At 40.2% G+C, this 7,435-nt stretch overlaps 1 pseudogene; it reads left to right on the forward strand.

The window, feature by feature from the left end:
* The window catches only part of LOC132098193 (NLR family CARD domain-containing protein 3-like), a 68,267-nt pseudogene that overhangs the window by 20,835 nt on the left and 39,997 nt on the right, over positions 1–7,435 (forward strand).

Raw genomic sequence — 7,435 nt, forward strand, 5'->3', positions numbered from 1 at the left:
TCGTTGAGGTTGAACTGGAATATCCTATATAAAAAATAGTCTGCGGCCAGCACATAGACTGTATAAAAACAGGGCCTGCTCTATAGATGGTGCTTCCTCTTGTTCAAAGTCACACGAGTCGGACTCCCAATCGAAAGGTTGTGAGTTCGAGTCCCGGGCCGGCAGGAATTGTGGGTGGGGGGAGTGCATGTACAGTTCTCTCTCCACCTTCAATACCACGACTTATGGTGCCCTTGAGCAAGGCATCGAACCCCCAACTGCTCCCCGGGCGCCGCAGCATAAATGGCTGCCCACTGCTCCGGGTGTGTGCTCACAGTGTGTGTGTGTGTGTGTTCACTGCTCTGTGTGTGTGCATTTCGGATGGGTTAAATGCAGAGCACAAATTCTGAGTATGGGTCACCATACTTGGCTGAATGTCACTTCACTTTTTTTTTCACTTCACTTTTTTTTTTTTTTCACTTTTTTTTTTTTTTTTTTCACTTTTTTTTTTTTTTTTTTTTTTTTTTTTCAAAGACCTCGAATCTGATTTGTCACAAGCATTAGTGACAGAATCATCAGCCAATCAGATTTTGACATTCCATGACATCACGCCCTCTGGGACCAGTGACGTGTGCAGTGCTTCCACCAGCCAGGGTTGCCAGGTCTTCTCTATAAAACCCACCCAATAGTGTTTCGAGGTGTCCCCCATTAAAATCATGTTCCAGGAGTAAAATACACGTTTTTTGCGGGGTTCTCCTGGTAAAATTCACATTCCAGGGGCTAAATGTCACGTCACTGAGGTTGCTTCAACCAGGCGACATGAAAAACAACCCTTGACAACCAGTGATGCGTGGGTAAATGTATAAACAACCCGCACCCAACCGACATTTTCTACTAACCCGCCCGCAACTCAGACCGCAAAAAAAGAAAAAGAAAATATTGTTCCCGACCCGCATTTTTTTTTAAAGCAGTAAATAATCATCGTAGCGTCATTGGGCCATAGATGTAGGAACTAGGCAAAAAAAAAACAAAAAAAAAAACAATAAGCTCGTAATTTGTACTAAAATAGTCTAGTGTGGCTATGTTTCTGTAAGTTTAGCAGACAGTGAGGTTCGGGTTTGTTCTGATCAGAGCTCGTGAGCGGAGAGCACATTTCTGAATATTCACTCATTCCGTGGGGTCTCGCTCAACCCAAATTGGCCTGCTGGTTCCAAAATATGCAAGGAGTCTTTTAATTGTTTAGTAATAAACTGGTGTTTTCTGTGTCGCTGCAAGCTTTCTGTAATATATAGGCTATATTTCCCAAATCTGTGAGGCACAAGCTGAGTTTCGGCGTCCTCCAGTTCACATGCAATGCAAGTGATCGTGCCGGCGCTTCATTACGTTGTCTGCTATTTGCTTCTTATTTATTAAATACGGGCAATTGAATGATAAAACATTTATCAAAATTAAGATAGAATTCATACAAAACGAAAATCTTTTAAAAAGAGTTTTCGGTTGCACTTTATTTTACAGTATGTGTGCTAACATGTACTTATAGTGTACTTACAGTGTATTTATCTAAGAAGGTTCTGGTAACACAAGGTAACTACATGGGGTAGGGTTAGGTTTAGGGGTAGGTTCAGGGTTAGTACCTAGTTACTACATAGTTATTGTAATTACTATAATAAGTACATAGTATGTACATGAGGAACAGGACTGTAAAATAAAGTGCTACCGAGTTTTCTATAAAACAAAACTTAATGAAGACGTCAAAATCATGTTTGAGCAAAAACAGCATTGCTCCCCAGTCTTCATCTTTTCTCTCGTCGCCTCCATCTCTATGTGCAGACTGAGCTCTGCGTCATCTTCACCAGTTATTCAGCCAATAAAGTGTAGGCCTATGGATTTCAAAATTGTGTCTAGTACTATATATATTACAAAGGTTTAATTGGCATCTTTATTTATATGATTAATTCAGTCTCATTCATAAATTAATTTTATATTATTTATAAAAATTTAAACCATGGCAGTCTTACATTACAGATCAAGCACTTTATTTCAATCGCTACTTTTCAGGTGTATTGTTTTCTTAAATTATTTAAATGTGTTGACAGTCCTCAAGTCAAAAGGACATTTTGTGATGACCTGATTATATCTGTCTTATTATATGTCAGCAAGCAATGCATCATCAAGGCTGTTGTAGATGTTGATGAAAGCCTATTATCCTTGCACAGTTAACCATATGCAGTACACCCATCCATATTAAGTTCAATAAATGTTCCTTTTTTAAATTGAGACTTGTAACATTTGGTATCATGGTGTCATTTTTATGATGTAAATTGAGTGAGAAAAAGCAGTATCGGCTCAAAATATCGGCTCAAGAAAATCGGCAGCCCATATCGGTCATCGGCTAAGACTGATGGAGAAATATCGGTATCGGTATTGGCACTAAAATATCCATATCGGTCGATCCCTAATGCTCATCATTTCTCATTCCATTATTACTAAGAATGTTCTCTGCACAGATATTATTTCTAAAGAGAAACTAGGAGTAACTGATGTATTAAACTCTGGTCTGATACTATAAAAACACATCTTTCTAAACCGTGAAGATTTATCAGTCAGGTATCACTAGTTTATATTCTGAACAAGCACAGAATCACTACACTGCTGCATGCTTAGAAAAATACATTATTCCTAAAAAAATTATTATTATGGGCGTACAGCAGAGTCATAGCTACAAAAAAAAATAATTATCAGTTTGTTGGATATGTCGGCTGACACAAAAGAACCAGATGTCAGATTACAGCAGCATAAAACACACTCGTCTCTGAACAGAGATTCATGATTTCTGTTTCGTCTTCATTTTAACAAACACATGAGCACTGAGTTCCTCCACTGATGTGGTCAAAGTGTTTCTGTTATTTGTTTTGTTTTTCATTGACAGACCTCAAATCAGTTCTTCATCATGGAGAGCAGTGAGAGATCTTCATCTCCAGATCACAGCTGTGTGTCTGTGAAGAGTGACTGGTCCATTGGAGAGCCTCCTGACCCCAGTGCTGAACCAGTGACCTCTGACCCCAGTGCTGGACCAGTGACCTCTGACCCCAGGTGAGACACCGTCCTGAACTGGAGACAATAGACTGACTCATACAACATCATACATCATCTGAACTAATTGTGTTGTGTTAATTACTGTGTGAAGATGTGTATGAATAATTATATTTTAGAGTCAGCTGGAGGAAGAGTCAGAGATCTTCATCTCCAGATCCCAGCGGTGTGTCTGTGAAGAGTGACTGGTCCATGGAAACGCCTCCTAAATTCAGTGCTGAACCAGTGACCTCTGACCCCAGTGCTGAACCAGTGACCTCTGACCCCAGGTGAGACACCGTCCTGTACTGGAGACAATAGACTGACACATACAACATCATACATCATCTGAACTAACTGTGTTGTGTTAATTACTGTGTGATCTAGGTTATCTTTTATATTAATAAATAAGATTATTTGACACTCAACATGTTAGATACCAGTAACATTTTACGATTCTCAATTTCAGTTTTGATACCACAGCACAAACTGCTAGCCTAGCAAATATGAGGTTCATGAAATGTAGCCTATCTTCTAGAAAAAGTGTTGTACTTGAATGTAAATATGCTGTATATAACAGGAGTATATTAAACTGACTCTTAAATGTGTTGCTGTTCCTTCCATGTTTTATTCACAAAGATGTTTTTATGTTTGTTATCAATCAGAGACGATCAGATTAGATCCCAGGATCCTCCTCAAGCAGTGAATGATGAACTACAGAGAGTCAAAGAGCAGCACAAAACCAGCATGAAGAACAAGTATGAGAGGTTATTTGAGGGACTGAAACTCCAGGAGAATGAAAGCCTCCTGAACAGCATCTACACACAGCTCTACATCATAGAGGGAGAGAGAGAAGGAGTGAATGAAGAACATGAGGTTTTACAGATGGAGAAAACAGCCAGAACACAACACTCACAAGACACTCCAATCTACTGCAATGACATCTTTAAAGCCTCCGCTGAAGCAGGATGTGAGGAGAAAGAGCAGATCAAGACTGTTCTTACTAAAGGCATCGCTGGAATCGGAAAAACCGTCTCTGTGCAGAAGTTCATTCTGGACTGGGCCGAGGGAAAAGCCAATCAGGATGTAGATTTCATGTTTGTGCTTCCATTTCGAGAGCTGAACTTGATCCGAGATCATCAGTACAGTCTTCACACACTTCTGCTGGACTTTCATCCTGAACTTCAAGATCTGGACTCACAGATTTATGAGAAGTGTAAAGTTGTGTTCATCTTTGATGGTCTGGATGAAAGCAGAATCACACTGATGTTTTCAGACGCTCAGAAAGTTTGTGATGTGACTGAGACTTCATCAGTGGCTGTGTTGATGTCAAAGCTCATGAAAGGAGAGCTGCTTCCCTCTGCTCTCATCTGGATCACCTCCAGACCAGCAGCAGCCAATCAGATCCCCTCCAAATACATCCACCGTCTGACAGAAATTCAGGGATTCACTGAGCCTCAGAAGGAGGAATATTTCAGGAAGAGAATCAGTGATGAGCATCAAGCCAGCAGAATCATCTCACACATCAGAAGAGCAAGAAGCCTCCACATCATGTGCCACATCCCCGTCTTCTGCTGGATCTCATCCACTGTGCTTCAGAAGCTCCTGGAAGAAGATCTGAGAGCAGAAATCCCTCAAACTCTGACTGAAATGTACATCCACTTCCTGCTGATTCAGATCAACATGAGGAAGCAGAAGTATGAAGAGAGAGATCCAGAGAAACTCCTGCCGTCCAACAGAGAAGTGATTGTGAAACTTGCTGAAGTGGCTTTCAAACAGCTGATGAAGGGCAATGTGATGTTCTATGAGGAGGACCTGATTGAGAGCAGCATAGACGTCACTGACGCCTCAGTGTATTCTGGGATTTGCACTGAGATCTTTAAACAGGAATCTGATTCATCAGAGGAAAGTCTACAGCTTCATTCATCTGAGCGTTCAGGAGTTTCTCGCTGCTTTCTATATGCTTTACTGCTGTTTAACAAAGAACAAGAAAACACTGCATGAATTCAGATCTTCACTGCGTTTAACAAAGAACCAGACAACACTGGATGAATTCAAATTATACAGATTTAGTAAAGACTCTCTGTACGGTCTACTAAGATCAGCAGTATATGAAGCTGTTGAGAGTGAGAATGGACGTCTGGATCTGTTCCTGCGGTTCCTGCTGGGCGTCTCACTGGAGTCCAATCAGAGACTCTTACAGGATCTACTGACACACACAGAGAACAGCTCAGAGACCATCAGAGAAACCACACGGTACATTAAACAGAGGATCACAGATCCAGATGATCCTAATCCTCTCTCAGCTGATCAGTCGATCAATCTGTTCCTCTGTCTGCTGGAAGTGAAAGATCAGACTCTGTTCAGAGAGATTCAGGAGTTTGTGAAATCAGACAAACACTCAGAGAAGAAACTCTCTCCTGCTCAGTGCTCAACAATCTCCTACATGCTTCAGATGTCAGAGGAGCCACTGGATGAACTGAACCCCATGAAATACAACACATCAGCTGAGGGGAGAAGAAGACTGATACCAGCTGTGATCAACTGCAGAAAAGCTCTGTGAGTGTTTCATCATCAACTAAAGGATCATATTTAATAATGAATCTGACTCCTTTAAAACAAATGTTCCTGAATGAGAGATTTTCTCCTGAATAACAGGCCAGAATCTTAAAGGAGTCCCAACATGTGTTTTTAATCCAGTAGATATTAGAGTAAAAGGTAAAAACAACCCGTCACATGAGAAACTGGTTCATTAAATCAGCAGCAGCTGCAGCAAAGAGACGCTCCACACATTGATCAGTAAAGCTGACATTCACACATTTCACTCTCAATCAAGACACAATCATGATATCAACTACTGCTAATATTAATAACTATAATAACATTTCATCTGCAGTAATTATTGATGCCTTTAGATTTGTGTGAATTCTGCAGCTCTGAAACACTTGATTGATGTTTGACCTTGATTCATTCAGCACAGAAGTCCATGCACTGAGCACGTGACACTTTTAATGATCCGATGTGAAGTAAACCAGCTTTATTTGATCTTATGGCAGGAATACAGTGAAATACAGTGTAAATATGATGCAGTGCTGTGTAGCGTACAGTAAAACACAAGCACATGCACACAGTCTGGAGATTTACTGCTGCTTGAATTTGTTCTGAATCACAAACACAGAACTTCAGACGTGCTCCGTTTACTTCTTTTTTTGGTCTTGTTCTCTAGAACAAATATCTAAACTTTCCTGAATCAAGATCAGTTTACTTCAGAAGCAAAATGATTTCACATTTTAAATCTTGTTTTCTGAAAAAGTTTTTTAGTTTTTGCTTAAAATAAAAAAATTGTAAATGTACAAATTTAAAACGTATTATTTTTCTTGCCATTGAAAGAATGTTTATCTTTTTCTTCAGAAAACAGGTCTTTCTATCTGAAGTGATTGTGTTTCTTCAGTAAATGTGTCTTGATTTCAGAAGGTTGAGGTGTTTTTGCTCAAACGGTGACTGATGTTGAAGAGATGAATATTTGTGTCAGAAACGCTGGGTTTATGATAAATGCGCTCTGTTTTGATTGGCTGATGTCATGTGATCTCTGTCCTCGTCTCCTCATTGCTCTCCGCTGCTGTTCTACTTCAGAAGTGATCAGGAGGAAGTAGAAAACAGTCCTTTAGCAGCTCGATCAAATACTCTTCTGCAGTGACAAGCAGCTTCTGAGATCTGAAACTGTGTTTATAGTACAATGATGTCATATATACAGAAATAAATAGATGGTATGATGATATATAGTGTAATGATGATATCAAGTTTCTATCTTTAGGGGTTTTTATCCTATACTGAGGTATTAAGAACATATAAGAGATAATTTACAGTCAACTGATCACAATGTGTGTGTGTGTGTGTGTGTGTGTGTGTAGATGATCTGACTGTGTGTGTGTGTGTGTGTGTGTGTGTAGATGATCTGACTGTGTGTGTGTGTGTGTGTGTGTGTGTGTGTGTGTGTGTGTCTGTAGATGATCTGACTGTGAGTGTGTGTGTGTGTGTGTGTGTGTAGATGATCTGACTGTGTGTGTGTGTGTGTGTGTGTAGATGATCTGACTGTGTGTGTGTGTGTGTGTGTGTGTGTGTGTGTGTGTCTGTAGATGATCTGACTGTGTGTGTGTGTGTGTGTGTGTGTGTAGATGATCTGACTGTGTGTGTGTGTGTGTGTGTAGATGATCTGACTGTGTGTGTGTGTGTATGTAGATGATCTGACTGTGTGTGTGTGTGTGTGTGTGTGTGTGGATGACGTGACTGTGTGTGTGTGTGTGTGTGTTTTGTGTCTGTAGATGATCTGACTGTGTGTGTGTGTGTGTGTCTGTAGATGATCTGACTGTGTGTGTGTGTGTGT

Source organism: Carassius carassius, chromosome 21 (genome assembly GCF_963082965.1).
Source record: "Carassius carassius chromosome 21, fCarCar2.1, whole genome shotgun sequence".
NCBI classification, from domain to species: domain Eukaryota; kingdom Metazoa; phylum Chordata; class Actinopteri; order Cypriniformes; family Cyprinidae; genus Carassius; species Carassius carassius.